This window comes from Thalassophryne amazonica, chromosome 18, assembly GCF_902500255.1.
Source record: "Thalassophryne amazonica chromosome 18, fThaAma1.1, whole genome shotgun sequence".
NCBI lineage: Eukaryota > Metazoa > Chordata > Actinopteri > Batrachoidiformes > Batrachoididae > Thalassophryne > Thalassophryne amazonica.
Genome location: NC_047120.1, coordinates 3,176,226 through 3,200,182, shown reverse-complemented (window position 1 = coordinate 3,200,182; position 23,957 = coordinate 3,176,226). Strand labels below are relative to the sequence as shown.

Here is a 23,957-nt window from a genome sequence, read left to right as displayed (position 1 = left end):
AGTGAAGTTTGCTCTTTAACGTCCTGATTATTGTCCTTTACAGCACTGTTTGTCCAGTTTATTCCAGAGTAATATTTATAAAATATATGAAATTAGGTTTGTGTTTATTAAATTCCATGCAGATTAAACGTAGCAGACACGGATTATTTGGAATATTTGTTTTAGCAAGTTTTCAGGGTATCATGCATGTAGTCTCTTATTAACGTGATGAAAAGCATAAAAATGACATTTTAGTAGTATAATGTTCATTTCCAATTGTTGTCATGTGGATTCTCTATGTTGTGTATGACTACAGTGATTCTCTGGCGCGTAAGGGATTATGGGATCTCTCAATAGGGCGAATAAAATAGTCGTACCATTGAACTGTTAAACATTCATTCTGAGTTACCCATTCAACGCAAGGGGTAACTGTTTTTCTTTAGATGGTGAAATGTCATCTCATTGTTCTCTTTATGGGTCTGTTCACTTAGTTTTTTGTTACAGTGATCTTTTTTCTTTTTAATGTTTTATTGATGGTCAGTCAGTAGATAACCTCATCCATGGTTCTAAAAATAACATCAGGGTTAAACGTGGTCTAAAGACTAAAAAACCCCTTTGGAGTATTTTCGTCTTTTCAACACAAAATATGTTGACTGTGTTGGACTCCTCCAAGAAGCGACGTTCTGATTGGCTGATGTGTCTGAGCCAATCACTGTGCTGTTTGGACGGAGGTGACAGTCTGTTCGCTGACGTTCTCTGTTCTTTTCCGACTTTTCAAATTCATCTTTAATTCTTATCAGTCGGCCGAGTCAGTGAAGTGGAGCATTGCAGCAGGTAACACACTTTATTTGTACATGAGCCAAGTGATGCTAATGGATGCTTTGGACTCATTAACAGACTAGTTTAGCAGGACGTTAGCAGCAGGGCTAGTTTGGAGCTGGTTAGCATAGCAGCTGAACAGATCAAAGTTAACTTTATTTCTGTTTTCTAAACGTATGGACTGTTTCTAATGTGTTTACTGCAGTGGCTCGTGGCCGTGAATTCGACAGTAAAACACGCTTGAAATAAAACAGTCCTTTAATCGGAAGAAATATTTTTCAAAGGGACAAAAGGAAACGCGTTCACAGAGACGCGCGCCCCCGACATCCTGCTCGTTTGGCGCGTGCAGAACCCTCGGACATTCGGAAAGACCCGAAAAAATAAATCAATAAAAATACAGACTTAAGTGGCGAAAAAGGCTGCAGGGGTGGTGTCCAAGGGTAATGCCTCGTTCACATGGCAGGATTTTAAAATTATCTGTAGGTTTCCAAAACCTGTGAGACCAAACACGTGGAGATTAAAAAAAAAAAAAAATCATAGATCTAACAGGTTTGGTCGTACAGTATGTGGTGTTCAGCCATACGGTGAAGTCAACACACCACACATGAACAGGTTTATGCCGCGTTCACACCGCACGCCACGCAACACTAACAATTTCATCATTTTCTGCAGGAGCTGCGTCTAGATGATGGCCGCTTTCTGCTGTACTTGTACCTCTCCAGGACCCAGTTTGAGGACCTCCTGTCCCGTTCGCGTGCACATGTGAACAGAGAAAAAAAACTGGCTGCCGTGCGGTTCCTCGCTCTCTCTCCCCTCCAACTCTGTCATAATTGTGTTATAAACCAGTCACCATTTGTTTTATTATACATCTGTGTAGTTAATAAAATTATCTTCACGGACGATTTGTTCGCGTGCGCACATGAAAAGAAAAATATGGCTGCTGCCGTACTGCTGCTTGCTCTCCCCTCAAACTCTGTCATAATTGTGAAATAAAGGACAAAAGGGACATAAGTCCTGCTCACAGGCTGGCTGCCAGAGACAGGACATTTCCACATCAAGTATAAACTGCTGCCAGAGACAGGACATGTCCACATCAAGTATAAACTCCATACATCTCCACGTCACTACATATCCATTCCCTGATTGGTCATCGCGACGCGACAAGATGAAAAAGTTCAGATTTTTAAACTTGGGGAGTAGGACAACGCGATGCAATATCGCGCCACAAACGCGCCAATTGCTCAAAATCATTTCATTCGCGTCGCATTGCGTGGCTTGAACTTTTGTGGCACCACAACACGTCCTTCCATAAGGATTACATGGCAACCTGTTGTCACCGCCACCGTCGCTCGCGTGTCATCCGGTGTGAATGCGGCATTACACACACGAACATTCCCAGGTCAGACAGGAAATCTCACAAAATCTCTCGATATTAAACGTGACTTCAGAGTAAACAAATGGAGAAAGTTTGTGGACTATTTAACACACGGAAAAAACAATACAAAATGAAAAGGCGTTCTTTAAAGGACTGGAGACAGTGTGACCACCGGACTTTCTGGTAAGTCAGAACAACCGTTTTGATTTTTTTTTCCGCTCCGTACGTCTGTCACCTCACTTTCTGTTTGGCTGCACGTCACATTCAGCAGGCTTCTTGCTTGTTTGTGGTTGGAGGACACAACACACACTGCGATATTGGGCCAAGGCAATCCAACATAATGAATATCCCCGATTTGCGATCGGAGCGCCTCAGAAGTCCTTCCGAACAGATCAGAGCGCTCTGAACACACCACACAAGGCAGGAATATCTGATAAGATTTTCTTTAGTGTCATCACGATTGTTGGGGCGTCCTTAAGATTGTTGGAAGGGGAAGATCGGGTCCGATATCGGCCAAATTATCTTGCCCTGCCCTGTGTCCTTGTGCCAAATCAACATGCAGATCCACCTTGGATTTACTGTGGCGACCCCAAGTGCAAACAAGGGAGCAGCCAAAGGTCTTACTTACTTTTTACTTCAGAAGAAAAAAGCAACATGAACAAATGTAAATCTATGAACAAAATTAACATTTATTTGTAGAACACTTCCACAAATAAGTAACTGATATTTAGTGTTTCTTTGGCTTAAAGAATCCGTGTTGCAGAAAATGAAAATTCTGTGTATGTAAATGAAATTGCTCAGCTGAGGCTAGCTGCCTTATTTCTCAAATTCTTTCATCTATCCATCAATTTTCGGTACTCGCTTACTCCAATGAAGTGGTGGGGGGCTGGAGCCTGTCCCAGCAGTTATATGGTGTGAGGCGGGGTTCACCCTGGACACCACTCACACTCAGACAGATGGACACATTCACACCTACGGACAATTTAAAGTTTACGATTTATCACACCTGCATGTCTTTGGATCTGGCAGGAAGCCCGAACTCCTGGAGGGAATCGCGCAAACATGGGGAGAACATGCAAACTCCACACAGAAAGGCCCCATGACCTTCTTGCTGTGAGGTAACAGTGCTAATCACTGAGCCACCGTGCTTTTTACAACATAAGTGTAAATTTTTTGTCTATTATTCTTGCTTTCAATGCATCTAAAACCAGTCAAAATGACTTGTAATGCGCCGCCTCGGGCAATAATTGCCAGCAGCACCGCTCTACTAAAAATTTCTGGGGAGAACCCTGTATGATGTGTGCACGAGACCACTGTATGGAGTGTGCGTTCGTAGCATCTTCTTGCAAGGTGCTGTGGTGGGAAACATTAAATAACGAACATCACATCGATTAACACGCCTTTTGAAGAATATATTGAACAGAATCTCTTTTCTAAAACCTCCGAAACCGGGCCAGATACTAGGGAAAACACCAGTCAAATGCAAAGCATCAACCCCCGCAAGTGTAGAAGCTTCAAAGAAGAGGTATGAAGAGAAAGGAAGAGAGAGGAAGTTTGTGAGTAGCTGGACACAGGATTATCCGTGGCTGGGGCACAAGGAAGAGGACAACACAATATAGTGCCATGTCTGTCGGGATTTTCCTTCAATTGTGGACCAGTAAGTCATTTTTAAATGTTGCAGTAAAAGAATTTGATTTGCTTTATCAAAAAAACATACTGGCAAATGATCATGCATTGAATAGCGATTCAGAAAACACACAGGAGAGAAGCAGATGCATATTGGCATTTACCAATTATTTAAATTTTTTCGCCAATTATGAACAATCACAGGAGAGAAACATTATGAGCTATGTCTTTAACAGATTAAAAGGCAAGAGGCTATGCATGCAAAATGTAACAAAATTTATTTTTTGGAAATTCAGTTTTACCACCCACACAGGAGAGAAGCAATTTATGAAAAAGTGTAATTTCAGTACTTCCACAGTAGCATGCCCCCAGACACCCCTAGGTGACACGCGCCATTGGCGTATGTATCGTGTGCGTCCGGTACGCTTCACGCGATTCGCGCCTGTGGCGCTTGCTTGTCCGGACAACCAGCTTTTCCTATAGGACAAGTACGAGGTCTGTTAGAAAAGTATCCGTCCTTTTTATTTTTTTCAAAAACCATATGGATTTGAATCACGTGTGATTGCATCAGCCAAGCTTGAACCTTCGTGCGCATGCGTGAGTTTTTTCACGCCTGTCGGTTGCATCATTCGCCTGTGAGCAGGCTTTGTGTGAGCACTGGTTCACCCCTCTCGTCGGTTTTTTTATTGCGAATAAATGTCTGAACGATTTGGAGCTTTGCTGCATCAATTTTTTTCCAGAAACTGTGAGAGACCTCCAGGTGGACACTGTTCGGAAAATTAATATGGCTTTCAGGGACGATTTTGTGGGGATTACACAGAATAAGTAGTGCTACTGCCGCTTTAAGGACGGCCCACAACTGCCGAGAGCGCGCCGCACTCCCAGCGCCGATCGACAGGCTGACACCCCGCTGAAACAACCAGATCATTTCCAACGTGAAGGCTTTGTTGATCCGGGACATCGTGTGACTTTCACAAAAAGGCAGGAGACGTGGACATCAGCACTTTTTCGGCACATTCCACTGTTACAGGAGTTTTTTTCATGGAAAGAAAAGCGGAGGGACGCGCCACGGAGCCGTTCATTACGCGGCACAAAACCACCTCAGTGTTGGTCTCACAGGACGGCTTTCAGGTGGATTTCAGACAGCTGTCGGTTGCTTTTCAGTCGTGTGATTATCCGAGAAATTGAGCATGAGCTGGACATGCCCCAACATGTCCTGTGAGGCTTCATCACGGCGTTGCTTTGCGCCATGCGACACCGCCGTGACGCGCGGAATTCCTCTGCACGTCTGTCTCAATGTGCCGAAAAAGTGCTGATGTCCATGTCTTTTCACAATTCCTGTGCTAGTCAGACGACATACCGGATCAAGATAGCGTCCAGTTTAGAAATGAACGGCACATTCCACTGTTACTGGAGTTTTTGTCATGGAAAGAAGAGCGGAATTCCGCGCGTCGTGGTGGAGCCGCATGGCGAAAAGCAACGCCGTGATGAAGCCTCACAGAACATGTTGGGGCATGTCCAGCTCTTGCTCAATTTCTCGGATAATCACACGACTGAAAAGCAACCGATAGCTGTCTGAAATCCACCTGAAAGCCATCCTGTGAGACCAACACGGAGGTGGTTTTGTGCTGCGTAATGAACGGCTCCGTGGCACGTCCCTCCGCTTTTCTTTCCATGAAAAAAACTCCTGTAACAGTGAATGTGCCGAACAAGTGCTGATGTCCACGTCTCCTGCCTTTTTGTGAAAGTCAGACGACGTCCCAGATCAACAAAGCCTTCATGTTGGAAATGATCTGGTTGTTTCAGCGGGGTGTGAGCCTGTCAATTGGTGCAGTTGTGGGCCGTCGTTAAAGCGGCAGTAACACTCCTTAATCTGTGTAATCCCCACAAAATCGTCCCTGAAAGCCATATTCATTTACCAAACGGTGTCCACCTGGAGGTCTTTCACAGTTTCTGGAAAAAAATTGATGCAGCAACGCTCCAAATCGTTCAGACATTTATTCGCAATAAAAAAAACGATGAGAGGGTGGACCAGTGCTCACACAAAGCCTGCTCACAGGTGAATGACGCAACCGACAGGCGTGAAAAAACTCACGCATGCGCACGAAGGTTCAAGCTTGGCTGATGCAATCACACGTGATTCAAATCCATATGGTTTTTGAAAAACATAAAAAGGTCGGATACATTTCTAACAGACCTCGTATACCGCTAGGGTTACTTGTCCTATGGACAAGTGTTGGGAAAAGTGTAGTGACACGGACCCACAACAGGGGGCGTAAATGAACGGACAATGGATCAGCCGAAATACAACAATTTGTTGTGAATGTGCACAACGGAAAAAACAGACAAATGCAGTTTAGAACAATAGTCAATAATACGAGGTGACGTGTGGGCAGGCTCAAGGATAGAAGACGTCTGTCCAGAGAAGAGCCGGGTCCCACACGATTTCCACTGCCCACGGATCTGGAACACACCGGAGCTGCCAAGTCCTGAATCCTCAGGTGGCCACCGTCTCCAGCTGTCGGATCGGTACTGCTGGCAGGAAGCAAAAACAGTTTATGGTGGGTGTGTGCACACCCAGCAAAACAATCAGCAAACAGTTCTTTTTCACTTGGAGGGAACACCTCCACCTCCAGCTCAGGAACAATATCAATCAATCAATCAATTTTTTTATATAGCGCCAAATCACAACAAACAGTTGCCCCAAGGCACTTTATATTGTAAGGCAAGGCCATACAATAATTATGTAAAACCCCAACGGTCAAAATGACCCCCTGTGAGCAAGCACTTGGCTACAGTGGGAAGGAAAAACTCCCTTTTAACAGGAAGAAACCTCCAGCAGAACCAGGCTCAGGGAGGGGCAGTCTTCTGCTGGGATTGGTTGGGGCTGAGGGAGAGAACCAGGAAAAAGACATGCTGTGGAGGGGAGCAGAGATCGATCACTAATGATTAAATGCAGAGTGGTGCATACAGAGCAAAAAGAGAAAGAAACAGTGCATCATGGGAACCCCCCAGCAGTCTACGTCTATAGCAGCATAACTAAGGGATGGTTCAGGGTCACCTGATCCAGCCCTAACTATAAGCTTTAGCAAAAAGGAAAGTTTTAAGCCTAATCTTAAAAGTAGAGAGGGTGTCTGTCTCCCTGATCTGAATTGGGAGCTGGTTCCACAGGAGAGGAGCCTGAAAGCTGAAGGCTCTGCCTCCCATTCTACTCTTACAAACCCTAGGAACTACAAGTAAGCCTGCAGTCTGAGAGCGAAGCGCTCTATTGGGGTGATATGGTACTACGAGGTCCCTAAGATAAGATGGGACCTGATTATTCAAAACCTTATAAGTAAGAAGAAGAATTTTAAATTCTATTCTAGAATTAACAGGAAGCCAATGAAGAGAGGCCAATATGGGTTAGATATGCTCTCTCCTTCTAGTCCCCGTCAGTACTCTAGCTGCAGCATTTTGAATTAACTGAAGGCTTTTTAGGGAACTTTTAGGACAACCTGATAATAATGAATTACAATAGTCCAGCCTAGAGGAAATAAATGCATGAATTAGTTTTTCAGCATCACTCTGAGACAAGACCTTTCTGATTTTAGAGATATTGCGTAAATGCAAAAAAGCAGTCCTACATATTTGTTTAATATGCGCTTTGAATGACATATCCTGATCAAAAATGACTCCAAGATTTCTCACAGTATTACTAGAGGTCAGGGTAATGCCATCCAGAGTAAGGATCTGGTTAGACACCATGTTTCTAAGATTTGTGGGGCCAAGTACAATAACTTCAGTTTTATCTGAGTTTAAAAGCAGGAAATTAGAGGTCATCCATGTCTTTATGTCTGTAAGACAATCCTGCAGTTTAGCTAATTGGTGTGTGTCCTCTGGCTTCATGGATAGATAAAGCTGGGTATCATCTGCGTAACAATGAAAATTTAAACAATACCATCTAATAATACTGCCTAAGGGAAGCATGTATAAAGTGAATAAAATTGGTCCTAGAACCTTGTGGAACTCCATAATTAACTTTAGTCTGTGAAGAAGATTCCCCATTTACATGAACAAATTGTAATCTATTAGACAAATATGATTCAAACCACCGCAGCGCAGTGCCTTTAATACCTATGGCATGCTCTAATCTCTGTAATAAAATTTTATGGTCAACAGTATCAAAAGCAGCACTGAGGTCTAACAGAACAAGCACAGAGATGAGTCCACTGTCCGAGGCCATAAGAAGATCATTTGTAACCTTCACTAATGCTGTTTCTGTACTATGATGAATTCTAAAACCTGACTGAAACTCTTCAAATAGACCATTCCTCTGCAGATGATCAGTTAGCTGTTTTACAACTACCCTTTCAAGAATTTTTGAGAGAAAAGGAAGGTTGGAGATTGGCCTATAATTAGCTAAGATAGCTGGGTCAAGTGATGGCTTTTTAAGTAATGGTTTAATTACTGCCACCTTAAAAGCCTGTGGTACATAGCCAACTAACAAAGATAGATTGATCATATTTAAGATCGAAGCATTAAATAATGGTAGGGCTTCCTTGAGCAGCCTGGTAGGAATGGGGTCTAATAAACATGTTGATGGTTTGGATGAAGTAACTAATGAAAATAACTCAGACAGAACAATCGGAGAGAAAGAGTCTAACCAAATACCGGCATCACTGAAAGCAGCCAAAGATAACGATATGTCTTTGGGATGGTTATGAGTAATTTTTTCTCTAATAGTTAAAATTTTGTTAGCAAAGAAAGTCATGAAGTCATTACTAGTTAAAGTTAATGGAATACTCAGCTCAATAGAGCTCTGACTCTTTGTCAGCCTGGCTACAGTGCTGAAAAGAAACCTGGGGTTGTTCTTATTTTCTTCAATTAGTGATGAGTAGAAAGATGTCCTAGCTTTACGGAGGGCTTTTTTTTTATAGAGCAACAGACTCTTTTTCCAGGCTAAGTGAAGATCTTCTAAATTAGTGAGATGCCATTTCCTCTCCAACTTACGGGTTATCTGCTTTAAGCTACGAGTTTGTGAGTTATACCACGGAGTCAGACACTTCTGATTTAAAGCTCTCTTTTTCAGAGGAGCTACAGCATCCAAAGTTGTCTTCAATGAGGATGTAAAACTATTGACAAGATACTCTATCTCACTTACAGAGTTTAGGTAGCTACTCTGCACTGTGTTGGTATATGGCATTAGAGAACATAAAGAAGGAATCATATCCTTAAACCTAGTTACAGCGCTTTCTGAAAGACTTCTAGTGTAATGAAACTTATTCCCCACTGCTGGGTCAGAGTAAATGTAAATGTTATTAAGAAATGATCAGACAGAAGGGAGTTTTCAGGGAATACTGTTAAGTCTTCTATTTCCATACCATAAGTCAGAACAAGATCTAAGATATGATTAAAGTGGTGGGTGGACTCATTTACTTTTTGAGCAAAGCCAATAGAGTCTAATAATAGATTAAATGCAGTGTTGAGGCTGTCATTCTCAGCATCTGTGTGGATGTTAAAATCGCCCACTATAATTATGTTATCTGAGCTAAGCACTAAGTCAGACAAAAGGTCTGAAAATTCACAGAGAAACTCACAGTAACGACCAGGTGGACGATGGATAATAACAAATAAAACTGGTTTTTGGGACTTCCAATTTGGATGGACAAGACTAAGAGACAAGCTTTCAAATGAATTAAAGCTCTGTCTGGGTTTTTGATTAATTAATAAGCTGGAATGGAAGATTGCTGCTAATCCTCCGCCCCGGCCCGTGCTACGAGCATTCTGACAGTTAGTGTGACTCGGGGGTGTTGACTCATTTAAACTAACATATTCATCCTGCTGTAACCAGGTTTCTGTTAGGCAGAATAAATCAATATGTTGATCAATTATTATATCATTTACCAACAGGGACTTAGAAGAGAGAGACCTAATGTTTAATAGACCACATTTAACTGTTTTAGTCTGTGGTGCAGTTGAAGGTGCTATATTATTTTTTCTTTTTTAATTTTTATGCTTAAATAGATTTTTGCTGGTTATTGGTGGTCTGGGAGCAGGCACCGTCTCTACGGGGATGGGGTAATGAGGGGATGGCAGGGGGAGAGAAGCTGCAGAGAGGTGTGTAAGACTACAGCTCTGCTTCCTGGTCCCAACCCTGGATAGTCACGGTTTGGAGGATTTAAGAAAATTGGCCAGATTTCTAGAAATGAGAGCTGCTCCATCCAAAGTGGGATGGATGCCGTCTCTCCTAACAAGACCAGGTTTTCCCCAGAAGCTTTGCCAATTATCTATGAAGCCCACCTCATTTTTTGGACACCACTCAGACAGCCAGCAATTCAAGGAGAACATGCGGCTAAACATGTCACTCCCGGTCTGATTGGGGAGGGGCCCAGAGAAAACTACAGAGTCCGACATTGTTTTTGCAAAGTTACACACCGATTTAATGTTAATTTTAGTGACCTCCAATTGGCGTAACCGAGTGTCATTACTGCCGACGTGAATTACAATCTTACCAAATTTACGCTTAGCCTTAGCCAGCAGTTTCAAATTTCCTTCAGTGTCGCCTGCTCTGGCCCCCGGAAGACAATTGACTATGGTTGCTGGTGTCGCTAACTTCACATTTCTCAAAACAGAGTCGCCAATAACCAGAGTTTGATCCTCGGCGGGTGTGTCGTCGAGTGGGGAAAAACGGTTAGAGATGTGAACGGGTTGGCGGTGTACACGGGGCTTCTGTTTAGGGCTATGCTTCCTCCTTACAGTCACCCAGTCGGCCTGCTTTCCCGGCTGCTCGGGATCTGCCAAGGGGGAACTAACGGCGGCTAAGCTACCTTGGTCCGCACCGACTACCGGGGCCTGGCTAGCTGTAGAATTTTCCACGGTGCGGAGCCGAGTCTCCAATTCGCCCAGCCTGGTGTCCAAAGCTACGAATAAGATACACTTATTACAAGTACCGTTACTGTTAAAGGAGGCCGAGGAATAACTAAACATTTCACACCCAGAGCAGAAAAGTGCGGGAGAGACAGGAGAAGCCGCCATGCTAAATCGGCTAAGAGCTAGTAGCTACGCTAACCTAGCGGATTCCTAAAAACACGCAAAGTGAATAATGTGTAAATAATTTAGAGGTGATTCAGCAGAAGGAGTGCTTTAGTTAAGGCACATAAAGATTACACTGGGAAACAAATCGTAATCTAGATAACTAGATCAATCTAACTGCGCAGATTAAACAGCTAACAGATACAGAAAAACACCGCTGTGCTCCGGAACAGGAAGTGATACAATACCGCAGTGAGAGCCAACCACCAGTAGAGGCAAGCAATATAACGGCAGAGCCTGAACCTCTACTTATCGTATGTGGAGCGAAGAGTGAAGGTCGTCACTCCTCCACCGTCCACAAAAACCCAGCTCCCAGCTGCAAATAGAAGTACAGGAACTCCTGCAAATAGTTCAGAAAAGGATTACGTGCAATCGGCACAACAGCGGCTGAGAATTTTACCTTCCAGGTAGACTGATATCTCGGCAGGGAGGTGGAGTTGCTGCCTGGCTTTTATGGAGATGGTGATGATGAGGAACAGCTGTCAGGTGGTGATGAGGGACAGCTGTCATTTGCAGCTGCTCCCGTGAGGCGGCGGCGCCCTCTCGTGCCTGAAGCCTGCCATTCAGGCAGGACGCCCTCTGGTGGTGGGCCAGCAGTACCTCCTCTTCAGCGGCCCACACAACAGACAAGTACACTAAAAAGCTTAATGTCAATGTCTGCACCACAAAGACAAGATATTTAATGTTCAAACTGATAGACTTTTTTGTTTTTGTGCGAATATTTGCTAATTTTGAAATGGATGCCTGCAACACATTTCAAAAAAGCTGGGACAGGGGCAACAAAGACTGGGAAAGTTGATGAATGCTCAAAGAACACCTGTTTGGAACATTCCACAGGTCAACAGGTTAATTGGAAATAGGTGAGTGTCATGATTGGGTATAAAAGGAGCATTCTCAAAAGGCTCAGCCATTCACAAGCAAAGATGGGGCGAGGATCACCACTTTGTGAACTGCGTGAAAAAATAGTCCAACAGTTTAAGAACAATGTTTCTCAACATTCAATTGCAAGGAATTTAGGGATTCCATCATCTGCAGTCCATATTCAGAGAATCTGGAGAACTTTCTACACATAAGAGGCATGTCCAAAAACTAACATTAAATGCCCGTGACCTTCGATTGCTCAGACGGCACTGCATTAAAAACTGACATCATTGTGTAAAGGATCTTACTGCGTGGGCTTAGGAACACTTCACAAAACCATTGTCAGTTGACACAGTTCGTTGCTACATCTACAAGTGCAAGTTAAAACTCTACCATGCAAAGTGAAAGCCATACATCAACAACATCCAGAAATGCCACCACCTTCTCTGGGCCTGAGCTCATTTGAAATGGACAGATGCAAAGTGGAAAAGTGTGCTGTGGTTTGATGAGTCCACATTTCAAATTGTTTTGGACATCATGGATGTCGTGTTCTCTGGACAAGAGAAGAAACAGACAAAAGTTCAAAAGCCAGCATGTGTAATGGTATGGGGGTGGGGGGGTGGGGCGGGTGGTAGTGCCCATGACATAGACACCTTACACATCTGTGATGGCACCATCAATGCTGAAAGGTACATCCAGGTTTTGGAGCAACACATGCTGCCATCCAAGCAACGTCTTTTTCAGGGACGTCCCTGCTTATTTCAGCAAGACAATGCCAAGCCACATTCTGCACATTACAACAGCATGGCTTCGTAGTAAGAGTGCGGGTACTAGACTGGCCTGCCTGCAGTCCAGATCTGTCGGCCATTGAAAATGTGTGGCACATTATGAAGCGCAAAATACGACAACAGAGATCCCGGACTGTTATACAATTGAACTCGTAAAGCAAGAATGGGAAAGAATTCCACCTACAAAGCTTCAACAATTAGTGTCCTCAGTTCCCAAATGCTTATTGAGTGTTGTTAGAAGGAAAGGTGATGAACACAGTGGTAAACATACCACTGTTCCAGCTTTTTTGAAATGTGTTGCAGGCATCCATTTCAAAATTGGGAAATATCTGTACAAAAACAATAAAGTTTATCAGTTTGAACGTCAAATATCTTGTCTTTGTGGTGTATTCAATTGAACATAGGTTGAAGAGGATTTGCAAATCATTGTATTCTGTTTTATTTAAATTTTACACAACGTCCCAACTTCACTGGAATTGGGGTTGTATGTAATTTAATATACCATTTTAAAGAGTACTGTCTGGACTATTAACCTGTGAAGTTTCAGAGCTTAATACCTGCAACTAAGGATGCAACAGATCCAGTATCGGCTTCTGATACTGATGTAATTCAAGTATCGGAAAATACCGATACAACCTGCAACGTTTACCAACACTGGAGAGGAGCCACTGTGAAACCTCTCAACTGCTGCTGAATGCTCTCCGCTTTGTTTGCTGCTGAGCATGAGGAGGGGAGGCAGGAAGTTTCTGAAGCTGAGCCGTTTGAGAGAACTCTCTTCTGCAGTGTTCTTCGCCGAGGGTAGTGGCAAATTTCTGCCCGGCTCTCGGGTTCAGATTGTCAAAGCTTTTCGATACCGGTACCAATAACGATACCTTCACTTCGATACCGGTTCCTGAATGATACTTTTTTCGATACCAATTTTCTAAGATCAGTTCTAACAAAAAGAAAATTACATTACATAGTACAAATCTTGGGTTTTCTTTTTCAGCTTTGGTAATTTTCCACTCCAAGCAGTTTTCTTACAGAAAAAATAAACAACAAATAATTTCCAGTGCAAAAGAACACTTGAAAACACTAGTTTTTGTCAAAAGCATTTCATTTCAGACATTTTGGCATGAAAGTCTCTCCATATCTCTGAGCTGAACTCGGCTACTGCAGCACGTCGGCGTAGGACATTTTATTTTGGGAGGAAAAAACATTTTGATAGGTTACAGTTTATTGTTTGAACTACAACGTTTGGAAAGCGGTGTCATTTGATTCAAACGGTAATTCGCTTTGAAGTTATTAATTCCGACCGGACTCTATCTTTCTAACTTGACTCGACGGAGAGCCACGCAGCATTTGCAGCTATTAGAACAGAACGGAGGACGATTCTCATTTCTTTCTCGCAACAAGACAGGAGTCCCAGTTAGTGACTTTAATCTGCACAAAAGTGACTCACAATTGACATAGTTTAATGGCTTTGAGAGGGGTTAAGAAGCGGAGTTGTCGCTTCTCAAAGCAGCAAAGCAAAGAACCAACGAAGCAGCGGGTTGGAGCAGTGCTTCATTGCTTCAAAACGATGCATGTATTTAGCTGCAGTTGAAGCGGAGTCTGGTGGTGGAGATTTTGAATCAGGCTGCTTGTGCTCTGTAACATCTACAGGCGGACTTGAATGCTGAGAGGAGGATGGCTGCTGACTTCTCTTCTTGCACGTGATTATCCTCTGGGTACCTAAACTTGGCACCGAAAGACGAACCATGTATTGATACTCGGTACTACAAAAGCATTTCGGTCGGTGCTGCAAAAGAACCGAAGTTTGGTCCCCAGCCCTAGTCCAGAGGCTGTGAAACACTATGAAACGGCAGCTCAGAGCACACTGAGGAGGACAGTTGAACAGAAATTCTGTCCACTGAAAGGGAAAAAAAATCTCCATCAAAATCCTTCATTATTAATCTAGAGTTTTTCACGTGAGCATCGTCGATGATCACTAATCACTCACTCATCTTCAACCGCTTATCCGGGATCAGGTTGCGGGCGCAACAGCTCCAGCAAGGGACCCCAGACTTCCCTTTCCCGGGCCACATTGACCAGCTCTTACTGGGGGATTCTGAGGCATTCCCATGCCAGTGTGGAGATATAATCTCTCCACCTAGTCCTGGGTCTTCCCCAGGGTTTCCTCCCAGATAGCTGTGCCTGGAACATCTCCCGAGGGAGGTCTCAGTGGGCATCCTTACCAGATGCCTGAACCACCTCAGCTGTCTCCTTTCAGATTTAGATGTGCTAATCCTCATCCCAGCCGCTTCACACTCAGCTGCAAACTGATCCAGTTAATGTTGGAGGTCACAGGCTGATGAAGCCAAGAGGACCACATCATCTGCAAAAAGCAGTGATGAGACACTGAGCGCACCGAACTGGAAACCCCCCTCTCCCGACTACGTCTCAATATCCTGTCCATGAATATCACAAACAGGATTGGTGACCAGGTGCAGCCCTGGCGGAGGCCAGTCCCCAACAGAAACAAGTCCAACTTACTGCCGAGCACCTGAACACAGCTCTCACTTTGTGAGTACAGAGATTGGATGGCTCTGAGAAGGAACCCCCTCACTCTATTCTCCCGCAGCACCTCCCACAGTATCTCCCGGGGTACATGATCATACGCCTTTTCCAAGTCCACAAAACAAATGTAGACTGGATGTGCATACTCCCAGGCACCCTCCAGGATCCTTGTGAAAGTGAAGACCAGGACGGAGCCCGTATTATTTCTCTTCAGTCAGAGGTTTGGCTATCGGCTGAACTCTCCTTTCCAGCACCCTGGAGTAGACTTTACCAGGGAGGCTGAGTAGTGTGTTGCCCCTGTAATTGGCCCACACTCTCTGATCCCCTTTTTTAAAATATGGGGACCACCCCAGTTTGCCACTCCTAGACCTGCCCCTATAGAGGGGGCTCTGGTCTGATGCAGGAGTTCCTCAAAGTGTTTGTTCCAGCTGCATATTATATCATCAGTTGAGGTCAACGGAGTCCCATCCTTACTGTAGACAGCTTGGATGGTTCCTCGTTTTCCCCTCCTGAGGTGCCTCACGGTCTGCCAGAAGCACCTTGGTGCCAACTGAAAGTCCTTCTCCATGGTTGCTCCGAACTCCTCCCACATCCGCTGCTTTGCCTCCCCCACAGCAGAGGCTGCCGTCCTTCAGGCCTGTTGATACCTTGCAACTGCCTCTGGAGTCGGACATTGGGCTCCTCCAGACGTTCCCAGTTCACCTGCACTATCCGTTTGCGCTTACCAGGTCTGTCCAAAGTCCTCCCCCACCATCTGATCCAACTTTCCACCAGATCATATGATGCGATCACAAAATCGATCATCAATCTGCAGCCAAGGGCATGGGTTAAAGTTCTCTGTCACCACGACGGATTTCTGTAATTTGGAAAATTTAACCACAGATACGCGTGCGCACGTGGTATCATGCATGTTTTGGGGCCGAAATATGGTAGTCTCACTGTCAAAGCAACATCCCATTCTGCGCTAATCAAAGCAGCAGCAATGTCGGCGTGGACTGCGGAGGAAGGGACTGTGTGAATTTTCACTCTTCTCCGCTCTGTTTACTGCTTGCCATGAGCCACGTTCTTTCTCCTCCCTGTCTTTGTGAGAACATTGGCAGACACTCACCAAGTAGAGCGGGGTGGGGCTTTGCTTTGAACCAATAAAGCATTGATCCGCCTCTCTGCTTCGATGGTTTGTTGTATTATTTCCCTTTATCTTAATTTTCCCCCGCTAAAACCCTAAAGCGAATATGTCTGTGAGTAATATTTACCTTTTTATATTAAACTGACCTGTTATAGTCTTCTAAAACAGTTGATAGATGTATTTTATAACTTAAAAATGGGACGGATGCTAACGCGTTAGCATGTCTATGGCGTTTTCAATGTTAAAGTTAGCATTAAGCTGTTCACATCTCTGCAGTCTGTGTGCATTTGTTTTCTGTATACTAAATAATTAATGGCTTAGCGTTTGTTGTCATAAGAGTCAAATGTATTATGAATAGTAATTTTTTTTATTTATATAATAATAATAGTAGCAATAACACAAATACAGAAATAAATAACGGTTTCCTGTGAACATCTAGTGACTCCACTTGATCCCTGTTTTATTTAAGTTTAATGACAATTTGTTTCGGTCAAACCACATCTAAGCTGTGTTTTTACACAAGAAAAAAATAAAATGCTGTAAACTGCACATTTGTGTCTTTTTTTCATGAAAATAACTTATTAAAGATCACATATTACACTTTAGTCAGGCCTTTAAAATACTTTTGTGGACTCTTGTTAGGTTGAAACCTGATGGAAATCTCTCAAAATAAAACAAAACATTACTCGAGGTATGTTTTTGATGAGAATATAACATAACTATTACAAGCTCAAGCGTTGCTGTTGCGTGATAAAGGCCTTTTAATAATAACTCACTTCAAGAAATAATGGCAAAACTCACATGTAAGTTTAAAAAAAAAAATTAATTGATTACTAAAATAATCGTTAGTTGCAGCCCAAGTTTTTTATGAGTGAGAGCATTTTACAGATTAAATGTGAATAAGCCAGTTTTGAGTTTCTCAATGCGCATGCATTTTCAAAACTGGTGACAGTGTTACTTTGTGCACAGCAGAACAACATTGTCAGTTGCTTTAGGCCCTAATTTTGTATTTTATTGACTGTACAACACCGGATTAGAACAGATCAAAATACTACAGAAGACAAAGAATTTTTACTTGACAGTTTGAAGTGAGTTTTCTTTGTTTCAGAGGACTTCATACCCATTAAAATTCACCAAAATATACAAAATTTGACTTGCTCTTTTAAAAAAAAATTCTGTGGGAGATCCCCCAGACCCCCCAGAATCAAGACTACACCCCACCCCCACCACCCTTTTATGTACCTTTATGTTCAGGTTTTGCATTCTTTTTATGCTTTGTCTGAGACAGACAAAGCATCCTTAGAGGCTATTTAGAATAGATTTGTATGCTGTATAATGTGTTTGTTGTATTTATTGAGGAAAAAAGAGTGTGTGCCCCCACTACGCCACATTTTAGGGAATTGCTGGCATTGAATTTTGCCAGGGAAAAATTTCAGTCAGATGAAAATTTATTGCTTTAACCCATGTTCTAGCAAGAACCATTTTAGTGCTGGGCAAATCGTATGATTGTGGATCACGGTCGCTGGTGCAGGGGCCTCCGGCGGGGTTTAAGGGGACAAGACCCCCTGCAACTATAGGGTTTTATACTTCTGCAATGTTAATGGCAAGCCCTATTTCAACCAATTTTGTGTGGGTTTTACATGCATTGAAAGCAAGAATAATAGACAAAAAAGACATTTATGTTGTAATATTTGTAAAACTAAAGTTATTTTTAAAATGTTTGAGTGGGATTGCATTCCATTCTAAAAATAACCCGCAATAGGCAAAATCCGCGAAGCAGTCAGCGTTAGTTTTTTACAATTATTATAGATGTTTTAAGGCGTAAAACTCCTCACTACACACTTTATACACTTTTCTCAAACAGGCATTAACATTTTCTCACTTTTCAAACCTTAGTAGAAAAATAAGTCCAGTATTATAGAATGAAACCAAAGATCAAAACCTGTTTTCAGGCCCAAACATTTTTTTGAGAAATAAAAATAGAACGTTTTCCTATAAATAATTATGATGGGTTTTAGAACTAACAAATTTAATTTTAACAATCAACCTACGAGGTTGGACAAATAAGAAATTATTAATAGTAACTCACCAGTATTTCACAGTTCCTCTGACCGTGCCACTTCGTCCTGGCGCCGCTCCGCTGTCGCGTCTTTTTCTACTGAGTGACACCTCGGTGCAGGTCTCTTTTTCCGAGTGAAGAACATAGTTATGAGTTGTTGGCACTCTTTTTTTTCTTCTGGGCGAGAAGATTCTTATAAACAAATTTGGCAAGCTGACCGCATTCTGTATTGTACAGGAGACAGGACACGGAGGAGACTGATTGACAATGGTCTACAGTCCCTTAACCAATCAGGACACAGAACACAATGCGTGTGCTCTCCCTTAGCCAATCGCGGTGATGCCGACCGGTGCCGCGATCGTCCCGCCTGATGAGGACACAGAACACAATGCGCTGTAAAAAAAAAAAAAGCATGCAAAATTGCACTAAAAAAAATCAGCGAACCTGCGAGGCCACGAAAGGTGAACCGCGTTATAGCGAGGGACCACTGTGCTTAAAAAAAAAACAAAAAACAATATAACCACTAGTGGTCATGTTTGGACAAAAGCTGAGGGCCCCCCCCCCCCCCCCCCACCTCAATGTCAGTGTAGTTTCCAATGAACCTTTTAGAAATGGGAGCCTATAAACTGTAAAATAAACCATAAACTTCTGAATTTATCAGCATCTACAAATACTGACACTCTGGATTATTTTAATGAAACATTTTAATGGAGTTTGGTTTTTTTTTTTCCATTAAGTCACAGCGGAGAGAGACGCTGTGCCTCTCCGTTCTGATCTGCTTTCAGTGAATGCTGAAAGCAGCTGACTGCTGATCTCTCTGCTACAAACAGCAGAGAGATCAGTAGCTGCTGATCTCTCTGGTGTTTGTGGCAGAGATATGAAGAAAATCAGAAATCTGTTTTTTATTTCTTTACTTATTTGGTTGAAATTGCAAAATAAAACAACAGTACAACACTAAAAGCTTGGAATATGATTGAATTGGTACATTTTTCAACAACATTTTAGTTCATTTTTTGGATAATCCGTGCCAGGCAGGAGAGGAAATTTGAACCCGAGAGCCGAGAGGAAATTTGCAGGTCTGGGCTATATGGCCCGGCACCGCTTACCGGTGATAGAACCCTGGATCGAGCATCCCTACGTACACCAAAATGTGGCATACAGCAAGTGAGAGAGATTTGTTAGAACTGTTCGCTATTGCTTTAAATGCTCAAACCAAGATGTATTGTGAGTACCAAACAGTGCACCCCAGAGACGACAGTGGTCTCCTGCATCATCTTCTACGCTGTAGTGTGCTGGGGCAGCAGGCTGAAGGCAGCTGATGCGAACAGACTCAACAAGCTCCTCAGGAGAGCTGGCTCTGTCCTGGGGGTTGAGCTGGAATCTGTGATGGAGGTGTCAGAGAGTAGGATGCTGAGGAAGCTGCTCAGGATCCTGGACAACACCTCCCACCCCCTGCGTGCCACACGGACTTCTTGTCTGAGCACCTTCAGCCATAGACCAGCGAGGTGCACCACAGAATGCCATGGCAGGTCCTTCCAGCTGTGGCAATCAGACTGTATAATTGCTCCGCCTTCTGCAGGATGAATACATGAAGAACAGAGTTATTGAATTATTCAGAGTTATGTGCAATATTGTCAGACATCTTGTACAATATATCTTCCAGTCATTTCACATAAATTTGTTGTAATTATAGTATATAAAAACGTTTCCTGTCTTTGTACTCTGGCAAAATAATTTTGTTCGGGATATATAAAGTTGATTTTTATCTTCAGTGTTGAAATTTCCTTGCTTTGTTAAAAAAGCAATTGGGAAATTTTTGGAAGAAAATGTTTTCATTTGGGGCTAATAAATTTGTCCTCATCTCTATGGTTGTTTGGAAAAAAAATGTGCGTAGTGTTTGCTATAAATCATTTTAAGTCACAAATGTGTATTTACAATTATTTATATAATTATATAAATTTAAATTAAAAAATGATTATATAATTATTACATTATTAAAAATGTGTTATCTACAATGTTTGAGTGTTCACTCAAAACAGTTTTATTTGTGTGTGTGTGTGTGTGTGTGTGTGAGAGAGAGAGACTTGTACACCATTGTGTTGTTCATCCACGTGCAAACACAAAGTTGGTGATGTCCAAATACTTACGGACCCAACTGGAGTTCCAAATGATCAAAGCTTTAATGAGCAAATGCACCTCAGTGTTTTCCAAAGTTGTTTTTTTGGACAAGTGTCTTAAGGTATAAAACACATTGGCGGTGTTGTACTTTGCATATCAGACAGCATTATTGTTAATATTATTATCATCATCAGGTGGAATTGATAAATGGTAAGGGTCCTATCTCACTGGGTGCGAGTGGTGGAGAGCAGTTGGAGATGCAAATTAGCGACCAAACGTGAATGAGCGACAATGTCGCCATTGGTATCTCACTGAAGTGGCCACTCACAGCTGAAATGACATGTTTGCACACAGTGTTCAGCTGTTATTATCCATGTGAACAGACTGGAAATTCCCCTGAATGTATCCAGTAAGGACAAGATAAAATAAATAGTAAAATAATAAATTACAAAAAATAATAGTAATATTAAGGAAACCTACAGCACACTCACTGGTTGCAGAGTGATGTCCCCGTTGGCTATATAATCCCCCGCTTATATGATCCTTTTGTCTTTGGCTGCCCACAGCGCTCATCCGCGAGCTGGAACAGCCTCTTCTCCGTTATGCAGCGATGTCCAGAAGTGCTTCAGGGGCGTGTGTGTCCTTTGATTTGATGTTTGCGGCAGTAACATTGTAAGTCCCTTTGGCTGTTTCCTTGGGGGGGGGGGGGGTTTCCAATTCGGGGGTCTCCTCAGCAGATATGTGGACTTCAATGTTGATCTGGCACAGATACATCCTCCATCCTCTTGTGTTTTAGCTCTGATGGACAGATGCCATCACATTTCCATGGCACAGCATTTAGCAGAAGGTTTTTCTTGGTTTAAGACACATATGAACGCTGTTGGAGCTGGATTTGCCATTTAATCAAAACATATACTCATATTTTTTCGCTGATCGTGTATCATCCTCACAATGAGGATGTCCCAAAACTCCCACCACACATCCTCAGAGGGAGAGAGAAAGAGTAGGGGGGACAAGACAGAGAGAGAGAGAGAGAGCCCTCCAGATAAAAAACAAAACACTGTGCGCTCTGCTCCTGCAGTATTGTGCTCTGAAATAATAATAAAAAGAAAACATTAAATGCATAAGTCCAGAATGTTTGAACAGGAGTCCTGATGTCTGTTGCAACCACGGCCCGTCTGGCAACAGCTCCGTCACTTCCAGAAGTGGCTGTTTCTCTCTGATCATGTCTGCTATTTTGGTGTGCTCCCACGGCTACTTATGTGTGTGGGCCATCATCGCCCCCAACCCCCCATTCTCTCATGTATGTCTTATGTGAAGAGTGCGGGCAAGAGCATTTAGGGGGTCGCACAACACCAGTGATGGATCTGAGAGAAAACTGGGAGGAGCTTTGTTACCTCACCAGAATACAAACGCAACACCATGCAAGTTATGCGAGGGAAGAGCACCACCCAGGGAAATCAAGCAATTTCTCTCGCAGTTGCCTTTTGCAGGATGTTGCAGCCCAGTGAGGTCGGATCCTTACATTGATTGGGGGGGTGTTGGACCAGCTGTCTATCTGGGTGGTTCTCATTCAGGATCTGAGTGTGTTCTGTGATGTAGTTGACCAGACAAAGTGCAGCTCGCAGCAGACTGTGCTCAGCTGTGATTGTTCGTGGCACATTTGTCCAGTTTTGTACAAACAAGGTGACGATGATCAAACTTTAACAAATATCAAGTATTTCTTCAACTGGACTGAACCTCTGAGTTGTGTGAAAGCATCATCTGGGTCCAGATCAAGAATGTGGAAAAAAATCTAAATCAAGGAGGCTTGATGTGTTATTCCACAGTATCAGTTCCATCAGTGCAGTAACTTCATGGTGACAGTGCTGCTGGTTTGTCTTCACTCTGACAAATGTTGTTCTTCATATTATTTGCTTCCTTGCAGACATGTTGCAGCAGTTGGTGATTAAAGAAGAAATGCTGTCTGAACAGCAGGAGTTGAGTTAGAGTATCGACCAGAAGGACGTTAAACAGGAACAAGAGGAAGTCTGGACAAGTAACGAGGGACAGCAGCTTCACTGGCTGGACACTGAGAAGACCAAGTTTGGTTTTGCCCGTGTCCCTGTGAAGACTGAAAATGATGATGAAATGCCACAGTCATCACAGGTTCTTCAAAACTCAGGTATGAATTGATCAAAACTCTGTGAAACATCTGTTAGTGGGAGCAGGTGTTCCACTGCTATGAAACTATTTAATTACTCTGAATATGGAAAAGGAATTCTCCCGACCACATATAGGAAAAAATTGACCCAGGATGCATTGCGTCAACATTTGGAGCCTCATATACAAAGACTTGAGTGCATTTTCTACTGAAATGTGTACTCCAAAACCCAGAAACTGGCATAATCACAAAAATATCCAGATGTATCAAAGTGTGCGTACGCATGAATCCAAGCATGTTCCCTTTAAACGCCCCTATTTAAATGTGCAAATGCATGTAAGTTGGCCCTGGGAGCTGAGAATCCCCTGTCCATCAGATCAGTCAACATGAACACAGAAAAGAAAGTACACAGAGTGGAGCTACAGATGACACGCAGGGATAATTTATTTTTGTATGATGTCAAATGAAATAAACTTGAACCGTTAAAACAAAAAAGAGTGAGTGTGTGTGTGTGTGTGTGAGGCCACTGTGAGCTCAGAGCAGTGCCCACACACTGAAGTATTAAAAAAAAAATTTTAGGTATGCCGACTGACAGTTTGACACTCCTTATGTTTCGTGTTTATTAAGATATACTGAACACAGGGAGACAATCGGGGTGCCTGTTAAGAATCAAATCAAATCTATTTTATTTATATAGCGTCAAATCACAACAAACAGTTGCCCCAAGGCGCTTTATATTGCAAGGCAAAGCCATACAATAATTACGGAAAAACCCCAACGGTCAAAACGACCCCTTGTGAGCAAGCACTTGGCGACAGTGGGAAGGAAAAACTCCCTTTTTACAGGAAGAAACCTCCAGCAGAACCAGGCTCAGGGAGGGGCAGTCTTCTGCTGGGACTGGTTGGGGCTGAGGGAGAGAACCAGGAAAAAGACATGCTGTGGAGGGGAGCAGAGATCAATCACTAATGATTAAATGCAGAGTGGTGCATACAGAGCAAAAAGAGAAAGAAACGCACAGTGCATCATGGGAACCCCCTGGCAGTCTAAGTCTATAGCAGCATAACTAAGGGATGGTTCAGGGTCACCTGATCCAGCCCTAACTATAAGCTTTAGCAAAAAGGAAAGTTTTAAGCCTAATCTTAAAAGTAGAGAGGGTGTCTGTCTCCCTGATCCGAATTGGGAGCTGGTTCCACAGGAGAGGAGCCTGAAAGCTGAAGGCTCTGCCTCCCATTCTACTCTTACAAACCCTAGGAACTACAAGTAAGCCTGCAGTCTGAGAGCGAAGCGCTCTATTGGGGTGATATGGTACTATGAGGTCCCTAAGATAAGATGGGACCTGATTATTCAAAACCTTATAAGTAAGAAGAAGAATTTTAAATTCTATTCTAAAATTAACAGGAAGCCAATGAATAGAAGCCAATATGGGTGAAATATGCTGTCTCCTTCTAGTCCCT

General features: G+C 43.0%; 1 long non-coding RNA gene across 1 annotated transcript in view; it reads left to right on the top strand.

The window, feature by feature from the left end:
- Window positions 1-676: 676 nt before the first annotated feature.
- Window positions 677-23,957, top strand: part of LOC117530244 — a 34,304-nt gene continuing 11,023 nt past the window's right edge. The window contains exons 1-2 of the long non-coding RNA XR_004566253.1: window positions 677-813; window positions 22,288-22,524. This is a non-coding gene — a long non-coding RNA (uncharacterized LOC117530244). The remainder of the gene's footprint in view (window positions 814-22,287; window positions 22,525-23,957) is intronic.